Source organism: Buteo buteo, chromosome 27 (genome assembly GCF_964188355.1).
Source record: "Buteo buteo chromosome 27, bButBut1.hap1.1, whole genome shotgun sequence".
Taxonomy (NCBI): Eukaryota; Metazoa; Chordata; class Aves; order Accipitriformes; family Accipitridae; genus Buteo; species Buteo buteo.
Window position 1 is genome coordinate 700,333 of NC_134197.1, and position 14,284 is coordinate 714,616.

Here is a 14,284-nt window from a genome sequence, read left to right on the forward strand (position 1 = left end):
GCCAGAGCCCGAAGCTGCCAACGAGCGAGAAGGGGCAGGGGAGGAGGGGACACCCAGCACCCACGGCCACAGCTGATCGGGCATCCTCTGCAGAAGTCCCCTAGGACCGCAGACCCTCCGTGGAGGGGATGCCCTGTGCCAGGCACCGGGCACGGCTGCTCCGCACAGGGTCACCCCAGACTCACCCACGCGGGACGGCCACGAGGGCAGCAGTGTCCCCCACAGCATGAACAGCAGGCACGGTGCAGCCCAGCCTGCCGCCCCAGCACACCACAGCCCTGGAGCTCTTGCAGAGCTGGTGCTTTGCTTGTGCCTTTTTTCCCCCTTAAAATCTTTTTCTTGAGCATTTAATAGGTAATTTGCATATTGCAGATTCATTTTTAAAAACAGTTTTCATGAAGGTGCTCCACTGCATGTGTATCTGTGTGTGTCATCCATCCAGGCTCACACCATATAAATCACCACTACTTGTGGAAAGGCTAATTAAAGGTAATCATGAAAACCTCATTAGTCCTCATTTACATAAGATACACAGAGAAATTTCCTAACCTTTAATCCTGGCCGTCACAATCCATTTAGGTATCTCCTGCATGCTTAATTCAAAGGCAGAAGCACAGCCCCATTCCCTCTGTGCTCACTGCCCCCAGAGCTCTGCTCTCAGCCACCACAAAGCTGAGAAGAAATGAGCCCAACTGCTTTAACCATGGCTGAGATAGGGCTGGGCCAGCACATGCTGACCTGCATGGCGGGGCGAGCATGTCCTGCATCACAGGTGAGCATGAGCATGTCCTACATCCTGGGGACAGCGTGTCTGCATCTTGATGTCAGCATGTCCTGCTTGCCCCGAGCACGTCCTGCCTGCCCTGCGTTGCAGGACAGCATGTCCTGCAGTGCCCAGGACTTGGCCCTGCCCTGGTCCCCCCTTGCCCCAAGAAGTGCCCATCACCCCATGCTCATGCTGATGCTGCTCACTGGCACCGTGCACCAGCACCCCAGACCCTGGGGTTTTATTATTTAGAAAAAAATAACTCTGAGGAAAACAAAGTTCCACTTCTCTGCACAGCTCTGTTGTCTTCAGCCCCAGCCTCACCATCACCTTAATAACATGCATTTGTGGCAGTGCCAGGACTTGGTACAGCAGCTGGTGAAGGTGACGGCCACACCGCAAAGGTCCCCGTGAGCCACCATGCGCCACGGCAGCTTCAACCCCCTCCCTGGCAGACCCCCAACCTCCCGCACTCCCAGTACAGAAACACAGCTCAATTAGGACCTGTTGTGCCATAAAAATATTGGAGCATTAAATGTATTAGATAAAAGTCCTTCTGCTATTAAAGCAGATCACGTCCTGGAAATCTAAGCAGTAAGCTGTGCAATTTCACCCTGCGATAGGACTGGATTAAGTTCTTCCCACAAAAGCCTCTTATTGTACGAAAAAGACCATTAGCAACCTATGAAATCAATAGGAAACACAGCCCTGGTGCTGTAAAACACCAGAATTAGCCACAGCGCCGGCAATAGGACCAATTAGGCTGGGGCCTCTTTCACAAACTCTCGCAGGAAAGAGCTTTTCTGAAATCGGAGGAGTTGTTGCAGTCCCGCTGCTGCTGCTGAGCCACGAGCCCAGAGAGCTCTTCCTGGCAGGACCGTGCAGCCATCCGGCACGGCTCGCGGTGCAGCCCCTCCAGAGAAGGAGCGGGGCAGCAGCGCGGGCAGCGGGAGCTGCCAGACACTTGTCAGGGTGATGGGGCGAGCGGCAGGAGCTGGCGGATGGAAGCCTACAAAACTGAGAAGCCCTTCTCATCCTTCTCCCGGTGGTCTTCAGGGCTGTTCAGCTTTTTTTTGCTGTGAATTGGGCTGGGAGATTTTACCCTCAGCCCCTCAGACTCCCACCTGCAAACTGCCACTGCCGCTCCAAAGCCCTCTGCTCCAGGAGCCAAGCTGATTTTCCCAGGAGCCCCGAGGCCAACGGAGCAGGACCTGACGGTGTTAGCCAGCGGCAGAGAGGCAGCTGCACCGATGCCATCAGGTTATCTATCGCCAGTGCCCTGCCTGCCACTGGCATAAGTGCAGGGAGCCATTTTAAGTCCCTGCTGGTTTCTATTACCTTCCAAAGACATTGGGTTTATTTTTCAGTGGCTCAGTCTTGGGCAGAATTGGGTGAAATGCATCAAAGCAACAGAGAATGTTGCAAACGTCTTGAAAAAATGTTTGCAAAATGGGATTTTCCTCAATTTCTGCAAAGTAGGTTCATTTGCTGTAATTCCCTAAGTCAGCGAGCATGGAAACCGGTGTGGTGGAGACAGACGTTATTCTGGTGAGTAGCTCCCGCCTTCCCTCTCGTCCTCACAGCTCTGCAAATCCCGCTCGGCTCCTGATCCCAAGCCCATGTGCCCAGGGAGCCGCCTCAGGGAAGCCACCCAGGCTGCGGCCGTCCTTCAGCCGCAGCCACAGCGGCGCTGCCGGGCAGAGCCGCGCTGCAGGCTGCTGTCGCCCAGGGTGGGCGCTGGGGTCCGGGGGGATGAGCGGATGCCCCAAGAGGGGACTTCGCCCCAGCTAAACCCCAGGGCACTGGGGCGGTGGGGGGATCCTGGCCAGGCTCGGGGCTGGGAGGCACTCGCAGCAGGGAGGGGAGCGGGACTGGGAACATCACCTCGGCTCAGAGCTGCACCCAGCCGCAAGCACGGAGGGATGCACCGGCCCCGAGTCGAGTGGCGCATCCTCTGGGGCTGCCCAAGGACTCACGTGTCTCCTGGTGAACGCGGCCCCGCCAGCGCTGAGGGGCACAGCAGCATCAGCTTGCAGCAGACCAGGGCTGCACTCGGGAACGTGCCCCCCTCTCAGCCACGGCCTCTGCCGGATGGATGCCCCGACCACCCCCAGGCAGCCGGCGGAGGGAGGACTCGACCATCAGAGCTGGTCCCACCGCTCCCGGCACGACCCGCAGCCAAACCCACGTGCAGCGGCAGAGACAATTGGACCATCACATCGGATTAGGTCCCTGCTCCTCAGACTGACATCTAAGATTATTTGTAATTAGGATTAAAAGACGAAGTAAGAGAAGAAACAGAATTGAAAATAGGCTTTCAGTAATTAAGAGCGCTGCTTTCTCTGCCGTCGCGGGGCCGGGCCTCCGCCAGTGCCCATGCATGGCTCCGTTGTTGGTGTAACGGGGGCTGGCAGGAGGAGGAGACCCCTCGCCAACTGCACTCAGAGCCTCCAGCTCTGGTGACAAGTATTTAAATATTAAACGATCCCTTAAAGCGCATGAGAGGCTCGAAGCTGAATCATCACAGAAAGTAATAGGCTGCAAAGGAGGGAATGAAAGCACAATCATGCGAGCGGCTCTTTGCCGGAGACGCATCTCGGAGCAGCCGGCGCAGAGACTCCTGCTCTCGAGAACGCACAAACCTACCGGGCTCTGCCAGCGTGTTTGCACAGCAGTAATTTAATAGAAACCAATCATGCAAAACAGACACAGTATGAGTTTGGGGATTCATTTCCATATATTACACTGTTCTTTATTGTTTTCCCAGCCCCAGCCTGAACGGCAGCGGCAGCCGGAGAAAGCGCCAGGCTGGCAGAAAAAGCCAGTGCCCAAGCCAGCCCCAGCCCCAGCCCCAGCCCCAGCAAGTGGTGACATTCCTGCTCTCCGGCTTAGGGGGGGCCACAAGTGTCCTGATTTCAGCTGGGATAGAGTTAACTGTCTTCCTAGTAGCTGGTGCAGTGCTATGTTTTGAGTTCAGTATGTGAAGAATGTTGATAACACTGATGTTTTCAGTTGTTGCTCAGTAGTGTTTAGATATAGTCAAGGATTTTTCAGCTTCTCATGCCCAGCCAGGGCACCTGACCCAAACTGGCCAACAGTGTATTCCATACCATGGGACATCCCTCTAGTTTAGGAACTGGGAAGGGGGGGGCAGGGATTCGCCGCTCAGGGACTGGCTGGGTGTCGGTCGGCAGGTGGTGAGCAATTGCCCTGTGCACCATTTGTACATTTCAATCCTTTTATTACTACTGTTGTCATTTTATTAGTGTTATCATTATCATTATTAGTTTCTTCTTTTCTGTTCTATTAAACCGTTCTTATCTCAACCCAGGAGTTTTACTTCTTTTCCTGATTTTCTCCCCCATCCCACTGGATGGGGGGGGAGTGAGTGAGCGGCTGCGTGGTGCTTAGTTGCTGGCTGGGGTTAAACCACGACAGCAAGTTCCCCAGAAAGCGTCATCACACCACTGGGGCCTCCCAAACTCATCATTCCCCGGCACGGGGCAGGCTGAGGGGGGGAGCGGTGCTGGTGGGAAGGGGCCGGCAGTGCCCGGTCCCAGCCCTCGCTCCCTGCCTGAGCCGGCATCTCCTGCCACCCGGCCCCACCGGCACCAGTGCTCGCGGCGTCCTGCCGGGCAGAGCTGCCCCTCGGGTCCCTGCCAGGGTGAGCGAAGGCTTTCGCGGCAGCTCCAGAACCCCTCCTGTCAGCTCGGGCGACGGCCTTTGAGAGGGATGAAGATTTCAAGCCGAGGCTAACTGAAGGCTGAGAACTGCTCCTTGTGATTCACGGCTGGCAGGGAAGAAACAACAGCCCTGCATGCCGTGCCGCCTTCCAACGGGGTCGCGCATCACACCAGGATCGTGACAAACCCCACGCAGAGAGGAGACCCTGTCCGGCAGGAAGGGAAATCCTCCTGCGGCCGCCTCGCATCCCCAGCATGTTACCAGCTATCCTGGGAATGCTGTGCACCGGCTTCACACCGATCTCTTTGCATTTACTCCCCCTTGCTTTCCACAGCCCACAGCCTCACCTGGTCCTCTCTTCCTGCAGCACCTCTCAGGCAACAGCCATTGCCCCCAGGGCCAGTACTTCTGGGTGAAGCCTAACAGAAAGGCTCTTCAGCCATCGTCGTGGTGGAAAACCTCGGTACCGAGCAGCGCTGCAGGGACCCAGGCAGCCGGGGAGAGCTGGGTCTCGCTAGCGTGCAGGTACGATGGCACAGCGCGGCTGCGCGGGACAGCCCGTGCCACCACAGCACGATGCCGGGCTGCACACACCATCCCGTTGGCTTGCTCCAGGCACCCATCACCCTGGCGTCAGGCCTGGGCAGCAGCATTTTGCCGACCTCTGCCCCACGGTGCCTGTACTGCGGGTGCCGGGGCAGCGCAGCAGGGCCGTGAGCCGCAGGGGTGTCGTGCACTCCGAAGTCGCTCAGCAAACGCCGCTGCCCCGCGCAGCAGCCTCGCAGCAGCAGCGGGGAGAGGGTTCCTCACCTGCGGGCAGCAGGCAGCACCTCACGTAATTCCTCCTCCCCGGCTGCACCTCCGCTCAGCAGCCCTTTGCCACCCCGACTAATTGCTGTTCACGTACCCTAATAGCGCACTCAAAGGGCTCAGCCGGGAGGCGGTGGTCTGACATGAAAAGCAACCTGGGGAGTTGGATGTAATATTTATACGGTGCCTCGTCTCAGTGCTTGATGTGCTGGTGCAGCAGGCTGGCTCCTTGTGTGCGGGCAGGGATAACCCACCTCCCCCATCCCCAAATCCCTGGGGAGCCTGTGCCCAGCCCGGCCCCGGCACAGCGGTCCCCAAAGATCTGCCGGGTCCTGCCCCCACCCCTGCCCCTGCCCGTGCAGGGTCTGAAAACCAGACCGAGTGGCTGCCCCGGGGACCCCGCTGCCGCTGCTGGGGCTGACCGCACCGCTTGGGCAGCTTCCCCTGGGAGTGCCTGGATTTTATGGAAACATGATTCAAAAATACTGTCACTTCAGGGAAAAAGGGAATGTTTCTGGAAGAAACTTTATGGGAGGAATTTCTAACAGGTTTAACATTTACCCAGTTTCATACCTTCTTTAGCCCTTTTGGGAGAGCTTAATTTCTTGTGAAATTCAGGTTGCAAATGAGTTTGGCTGCTCAGCCAGCCAGGAAAGTGGCTCAAATAAGTGATCTCCCTCCAACTGACCAAGAGCACTGGCCCGCAGGAACACTGTGCAATGGTATGTGAGCACTGGAGCCCTGATAGCCTGATAAATGCCAGGTAAATTTTGATCATAATATTAAAAACCTCAAAGAGTACATGAGAATCCATCCAACACCAGCACAGAAAGGAAAACAATTCCCTCACCGCTCCAGACAGGACATCTTTACTTCGCTGACAGTTCCCCTAATTTAATTATCCTTCCTTCAGCAACTTCTTATTGCCATTTCCCAGGAGGTAAGGTTCTTTGGAGGATGTTTTTAGGGGCTCTGTTTTCAGTGGTTCAAATTTAATTGCAATTCGCTGTCATCTGAATACAGGACAGGGAGCTGCATGGCCAGCCAGGACCACGGGCACCTGGATGGGTGGGAAAAGGCTCCTCTGGAGCTGCCGGGGCTGGATTTCAGCCTGGGCTCCTGCTCCTGATGGGGGATGCACCTGAGGGGGCCACCCCCCGAGTCCCACGGTGGAGACGTCTCCTGGGAAGCAGGCTGGGGGCTCCAGGCACTGCCCTCATCAGTGGTCATCCAGCGTCCCTCTGCTTCCCGAGAGGTGAGGGGAAGGGATGGGGCCCCTGCCAGCCCCGTCTCAGCCGTGCCGGTGATGTCCCTGGCTAATAGCTCAGAGACGGGGATGCCACCCTCCCGCAGCCGCGTTCCCCCCAAGGGCGATGGAGGTCCCTGCTCCAGACCGGGGTCAGTGCCGTGCTTTGTGTCTCTGACGCAGGAAACGTAGCGTGATGCGCAACATCGAAAGCGAGCTGAGCAACATCGAAAGCTCCTGCAGCTCTAGCGTGGCTGTTTGGGGGCGTTACAGGCCCACCCAGCAGACCTCCAGCAGCACGACAGCGAGACGTTGCAGGTACAACTGCACATGAACGTGCAGCACGTGGGTGCCCCAAAGCTGTCGCTGCTGTGCGGTGACGCACCGCACGCCCCAAAGCTGGATGTGCCAGGCACAGCGGGCACCCGACAGCGGCCCCTCGGGCCGGCAGGGAGCTGCAGGCTCGGTGATGGCCAGGCTGCTGCTCACCCGCCTGCCTGGCAGCGGCTGCTCCTTCACCCAGCACCACCTGTCCTTCGCCCAGCACCGCTCTGCACCCACCTCCTGCTGCGGCGCAGGCAGTGCCCAGCGTCCTGGCACGCCAGCTGTGGTGAGGCTGCCAGGACAGCGGCCTTGAAAGGGAATTTCTAACGACCCCTGCCAAGGGCAATTCACGGCCCCATAACAAACAGATGCAAATACACGAGCAAGAAGGAAAAGTCCCTTGGATTTTTAAAACATTCAGTAACAGCAAGTGAGGGCGATACATTATTTAAAGGCTATTCCAAGGAAAGAAAATAATTTCAGCTTAGTTAGCTTTTTAGGACAGCCTAAGTAGGGACCAGGGACAGCAGAGCTGCAAGCAGCAGGGCGGGCGGTGGAGCAGGGAGATGCACGGAGCCTGCGGCCAACAGGCACCCAGCGCTGGGCTGCTCGGCCATGCCAGCACAAGGCACCCCAGGGCTGCCAGGTTCCTGAATGCAGAGATGGCTTTTCCTGAACTCCCAGCCCCCCAGGCTGCTGGGTGAAGGTGGGTCTGGCCCAGCATGGGTGCTGGTGGCTCCGGCCAGAGCAAGGAGGGGACGAGGGGACAGAGCACCCAGCATGAAGCATCCCCAGGGCCACCTCCATGCAAGGGTGCCAGCAGCATGCCAACCAGTGGCGTGAGAAACTGGCGGTGATGGACGAGAACAAGGCGTAATGGGCACTGCAGTGCAGGAGCGCACTGATGAATTAGGTGTCACTGGGTTTAATCCAGAGTCATTAGCCATGCTGAACACTCACATATCATTTGTTAAACTAATGGATTGCTGGAGGTCATTGGGTAATAAGAAAGGGAGAGAAGGGTTATTAGTTTTTATCAGACATTAATTGGCCAAAATCGATTACTTATTTGGCATTTGCAGTGTATTAGGGGTGTTCCCCCCCAGAAGCACCCCGGCTGGCAGAGCAGAAGGGCAGCAGCAGCTCTGTGGTGGGCAACACAGCATCGCCCGGGCACGGGTTGGCAACTCTGGCTGCCGCGCGGCTCCGTCCCAGGGTGTACACTGGGCATTGCCATCACGAGCGGCTCCCATTCACACACTTCCCATCAGCTTGTCCTGGGCTGCAGGACCAGGGAGCAGCGGGGGTACCCCATACCCATGCAGCTGCCCCGTGCCCAAGGCGCAGCCTGCACCCAGGGCTGTGTCTTGCCCCAGCCCAGGGCAGCGCCGCAGGCAGCAGCTCCTGCAGCTCCTCCACCTCCACCGGCAACACTCGATGTGGCAGGGAGCGACAGAAATGATCTGGGAACCGCTCAGGTGATACCACATTTATCTAACAAGCTTCCAAATGAAAACTAGCATTTGGACTTATTGCATTCTGGCTTAAAATTTGATTACATTTTTCTACAGCTGTAAATCTGCCTTCCTTTCTGCAACATTATTATTAAAGCCAGTATTGAATTGGTGGTGTGATACGTAAAATTTCAATCCTGGCTTTGACATTCCAGGAAGTTAAAAACCAATTACAGTGTGTGCTTTGCCTCGGGACAGAATGAATCATTGAACACAGCCACTTCACCAAGAGAAATTAAAGGTTGAAGCAGCAACATGGGGAAGGTATTAAGTTAAAAATCAAAGGTCAATTAAAGTAAAACTGAGTCTATTTTATTTTTAATATTTTGCTTACATTTTCATTCCTTTCTGATGAACAAGGAGGCAAAATAAACCTGCACTTTTATTTATTTGCCAGGTAATAAATCTGGGCTGAAGTTGGTTTCAGGAGCTAAGAGGAAACATTCAGGTGATAAAACTCCCAACCCAATAACCAGCATTAATCTCGCCAGCACAGCAATGGGGCAAAACAAACGCCGTTCCTGCACCAACGGCAGCCACCACATGGCAGCGAGGGTCCCGCCTCGCCTCCACCTGCGACCACCAAGCCACTGCAGCCGCCCACACAGTGAAGCGAGGGGCACACATGGGAGATGCCCAGCGCTCAGGGGACGCGTGCCCCCCTCACCATCACCCCAAGCCCACGAAGCCTCACTTGGCCCCAGAGCTTGGCTGTGCCACGCCAGGACGGGCAGCACTGACTGCAAAACGTGTGAAAGAAGGTCAAAGTCGGCACTGAGGTGTGCAAAGAGCTACGTGTCCCGCAGCCAGCACCTCCCCCAGGGATGCTGAGCCCACCGTGATATGCAGGGTAAGGGGGGGCAGCAGGTCTTGGTGAAACCAGGCAGCACGGCACCTTCTGCTGCTCTAGCTTTGCAGGAGGAGCAGGGGACAACCCCATGCACCCATGGGAGACACCCTGTGCTGTGGGTCCTCTGCAGAAGGGAGCAGCCGGGGCACGGGGCCAGGCACAGCATCACAGCACATGTCACACCATGCAGCGTCACACCACGACAGCATCACACCATGCAGCGTTTCCCTGCATGCTCACAGATCTGTTCTTGGCTCCAAGGGGCACCCAGGGTAAGCTTTAAGCCCCAAAGCCCCTGTCTGCTCTTTTCCAAACGCGAGGGGGGTGACAACTCTCCATCCCCACACATCTCACACCAGTGAGATCCCCGTGCCCCCCAGGCAAGAGCAGAGCAAGGCCTTTCCCAGCAGCCGATCCGCCGCTGCTGCCACAGGGAAGGCTGGCACCAGCCCCGGCTGTGGCTTCACCGGCCCATGGCAGACCCACTGCGGGTGCCCAGGGCCGGGCGCGCTGCTCAGCCCCACTGTGCGTCCCCCAACGATGGAGCCAGCACCCACTGGAGCCGCAGGCAGGGCAGGCCACTGGTACGCATGCACACACACACAATCCCCCCAGCACGGTGTGCGGAGAGCACAAAGGGGGCAGCCCCTCTGCAGCCCCCCAGGCAGGGATGGAGCACCTCGGCCCCCAGCCGGGCGAGCTCCCGCAGGGCTGCCACCCACCACGGCACCGACCCACCGGGCAGCCCCCCCTCCCCAGCCTGCCTCGGCAGCATGCGGTATGACCAGCCCCACCGTATGAATTGCTTCATCAATAAAGCAAGCAGACGTCTCCTGCACTCCTTGGAGCAGAGGGAGCCCTGAGAGATGATATCACAGCCCATGAACTCATCCAGTGGCAGGAGTGAATCAGCATCACCCTCCGCTCTTAACCAGGCACGACGTGAGCTCCGGTTCAACGGGCTGAAGCCTTCAAAGGCAGCGCAGGGGCAGGATCGGTGCCGGCACGGTACAGGACCGCACCGCGGCAGATATTTACCGACGTCATTAGAGCAGCGAGCGGGGAGGCTGGTTATCTCCTGAGCTGTGGCAGAAGCTGTTGACCCCTCCTGTAAAACAAAAGATAAGTTGTACTTTCCGTTTTCTGCAGCAGTATGTCATTTGCAGATGCCTTTTACGCATGGACTTTAATAGATAATCCATACCCTTGAAGTGGAGTATATCATCTGCTCGTTACCAATGATAAATCATTTGCAAAATATTAAAATGCTTAAAGACTGTCATATGGGCTTCATGAATTGCTTTGCAACACACACACTTCTGCCTATTAAAGGAGAAAATGTATTCATCGCAGACCCAGGCAGAGCTATCAAACTCTGCTTTATTTACAGTCTGGAGTACAAAGCTATCGGAGAGGCGCAGCAGTGGAGGGAAAACCACCTCCTGGGCCCGCCATTACCGCCTTTCTAGATAATCTGACCCCGGCTATGGAAACTCATTAAGGTCGTTAGGAAATGCGCCAGTTCTCCAGGGAGCCGGCTTCTTTTAGATTAAAAAAGGGAGCAAGAGCGCATGCGAGTGCTGCTAACTGTGCGGTTTATTCACATCTATACAAGTGTGCTAACCACAGGGAAAGAGTAATCTAATATATTCTCAGACAATTTAAACTCATTTCAATAAAAAAAGAATTAGACGGAAGCAAATGGCAGGGAGAGCAGATGTTACAGTATTGGCGACACCCAGAACAACAAGCCGATAGCACTGTGTTACGCAGAGACAGCGCTTTCAGCCCCAGACGCGGGCTGGGAGGGAAGGCACGGGAGGGCTGGGAGTAAGGGGATGCCCAGGGAGTGACGCAGCCCCGGAGCAGGAGCTGGGCTGCCAGCGCTGGATGCCACCGTACCGCCTGCTCCCAGGAGAGCGCGGCCACCGACAGCTCCCGGGGACCCCACGCCCCCACGGAGCCTGCAGGGACACACCAGCAGGCTGATGACCCACGGGTCTGGGAATCCACAACCAGCCTCGACCTGCAAAGCTACCGGCGCTCATCAACAGAGGAGAGCAGCAAAAGGGCCAGGGGAGCTGGAGCCAGGACAAGTGAAAGGGCTTGGAGGCTTCCCAGCATCAAAGCCCTCCGCTCACAGCAGCATCCCCCCATCCCCTGCCATCCCCATCCCTGCCCACCAGCTCCTCGTCATCCACAGCAACGAGCCCAAGCTCCAGGCAGGGGCGTGCAGCCAGAGGCACATTGGGGACCCAGGCCCTATGGCATCTGGGGCCAGGACACCCCAGCTGGACCCTCAGCCACCAAGGAAAGGGGCACAGGAGATGCCCGGGTTATCCCCCGACCAGGGGTTCCTGCAAACGCTCTAGCTTGTTTGGTAAATAACGACTTCACTATAAATATTCCATAAGCCCAGGAACTGCAGTACATTAAAAAATGATAACGTCCCTGCTTTCCAAGCAGCCACTCCTCTGCACCGGGGCCTGGAAGAAGTGTTTAAAATCAGATGTCAGCTACGGCCGACAGAAGAATTTGTCGTGGGGCTGATGAATAGTTTGAGAAATATTCAATACCTTCAGGAAGGATCAATTTATCACAGTTTAGCTCAGACCGAGTGGAAACACACAGCCATCCACACTGCATTCATGTATTAAGAAATTCAGGTCATTATGTTAGACATGCAGTTTCTTACTATTTTTTCACTGGATGAAACTAATGTGGAAAAAGGGCCATGCGATGCCTTGATAAATTGCTCCAGCAGCCAAGGATGTGCTCGTTTCCCCAATTTAAACATCTCCAGAAGAGGCAGCAGGACTAGCACCAACACAGCGAGCGCTCCCAGCCAGGTGGGAGCCTCGGAAATGGCCTCAACAAGTGAGCAAACCCCAGTAGCTGCAAAATCATTTCCTTCGTGGCAGCGGCCAGTCTCTGCCCCCCAAGCTTGCGGCCATCACCCCACACCACAGGGCAGACCCTGGGATGCCGCTCAGCCCCCAGCAGCAGCAGGGTGCGGAGCGGCGCGGGTCAGCGGCAGTGCGAGCAGCCCCGGGGGCTCACGGGGACCGAGTCCCTCACCTGGGCGGCCGGTGTCCCAGGTGGCACGGGCAGGACAAGCCCTGCAGGGTGCTCGAGGTCTTCATCTCCAGGGCAATTAAGCACCACCAGCTCCAAGCTGCCAGCCAGCCCTCCGTCGGGAAGAGCCTTAACACCGAGGGCATTACAGCCTTCACAAACCAACATAGAGGTTTTGTAGGTGCAGAAACCGAGCCGCCTCCTCCGGGGCCATGAAGGCACAGCAAGCTCCCGAGGGCTGGCACGGTGAGGAGCGCATCTCATCAGCACAACACCACGCTCAGGTGTTAATGGGAGATATCATCAGATATCCCAGATATTATCAGGCTCAGGTGTTAATGGGAGATATCATCAGATATCCCAGATATTATCAGGCTCAGGTGTTAATGGGAGATATCATCAGATATCCCAGATATTATCAGGCTCAGGTGTTAATGGGAGATATCATCAGATATCCCAGATATTATCAGGTTCAGGTGTTAATGGGAGATATCATCAGATATCACCAGGCTCTTCTCTGCATATGACAAAAACCTGCACATAGGATTCCCCCTGGCAGATGGAGAGAGCAATTTCATCAGCGACCCAACCCTACAGCTGCCCCAGTTCACCATCAAATAAAAGCTGTGAGTGTCCACCAGCCAGGCGAGGTTTCAGGAGCACTCTCAGGACTTGCTGTTGGCCTCAAAGCTTTCAATTAGGTACATATGTATTTATGAAATATTATGACAATTGAAAGCCCGTTAAGTGTTACAGTAAAAATCCCTATGTGCAAAACGACCAGGGCATCAGCACGGCCTTAACTGCTAAATCCATTTGGTAATCAGGTTAGGCTGCCAGCGAGAGGCTGGTGTCAGCGGTTTTTATTAAAAGCTGGGTTTTTGCTATAAGAGGTACTAGTTTTATGTTACCATAAATTGTCAACAGTTGGTCAGATCCCCACAGAGAAAGGATCGATACACAGCAGAGAGGAAAAAGTGCTGAGAAAGGAAAAGCGATACTCTAATTAGAACAAAATTTAAGAGTCCAGGGGTATGGATGACAGTGCCTAATATGTTATAATTTATTGACGGCCTCCAAAGATTGGGTTTTGTTCTGGCTCTCAGAGGCAGCCGGGTGTTAATAAATATCCCAACAGACAGCGGCTGCCTGCAGGCAGCTCGCAGGCAGCTCCTCGCACATCGATCCTCCGCACCCTCAGCCTCCACAATCGGCACAACCAGCAACCGTCCTTGGACGGCACAGCCACCACTGGGTCGGGTCCTCCAGCCAAACAAGTGGTTTTCTTGGCTCCTCTTTTTGCATATCAGCTGGGGGGTCTGCTAGTGCCCCCCAAGCCAGCGGCAGGCAAGCTGCAGCCCTGCGGGACAGGGGCTTCGCCAGCCCCAAGACCAGGCTCCGGGGACATGGGGACAAGGCAGAAAGCCTGGACCCCCACAGCCAGCACTCCCCGGGGACACCCCCACCTCCCCGGGGTGTCAGAAGTCTGCGCCTCGTTTTGCAGTAATCTAATCCTGGTTTAGCACAGCGGTAATCCCGGCCGAGGACCCAAACATCTGTGAGCCCCAGCTCTGTGCCCAGAGACAGCCTCCCCTCCTGACCCAGATTTAATAACCGCTCGAGCCCTAACCTGCCCTCGCTTCATTTCACAGCACATGAAGCACCTGCCATCGGACCCTCATAAACAAGGAGGCAATAAAATTTAATCACTTGAAGATCAAAGTTCTCAAGTGTTTTCCAATCGTCCTCTCACCATCCTCCCAGCTAGGTTAGGGGAACTGCAGCAGGCTCTCTATTTAATAAGAGGCCATAAAAACCCGGCTGGATTGGAGAAATATTGGCAAATATAATAAACAAAAATATATTAACACTAATTCTGCAAAGCCTTTGGCTATATTAATATCTCTTTAATGTAATCACCTATAAATAAGTGATGACCCTGTGATTTTATGACATCTGTCATCCTCATTTCCATACAAGACATGAAGTAATTATTCTCTCTGGTATGCAATAAA

General features: G+C 55.6%; 1 protein-coding gene across 3 annotated transcripts in view; it reads right to left on the bottom strand.

Moving 5' to 3' along the window:
- Positions 1-10,180: 10,180 nt before the first annotated feature.
- The window catches only part of USP31 (ubiquitin specific peptidase 31), a 44,021-nt gene continuing 39,917 nt past the window's right edge, over positions 10,181-14,284 (bottom strand). For 2 of the 3 annotated variants that reach the window (XM_075058974.1, XM_075058970.1), the window contains exon 19: positions 10,181-10,302. The gene's annotated coding sequence lies outside the window, so the exon portion shown is untranslated. The remainder of the gene's footprint in view (positions 10,303-14,284) is intronic. The other variant, XM_075058973.1, reaches the window with a different exon arrangement.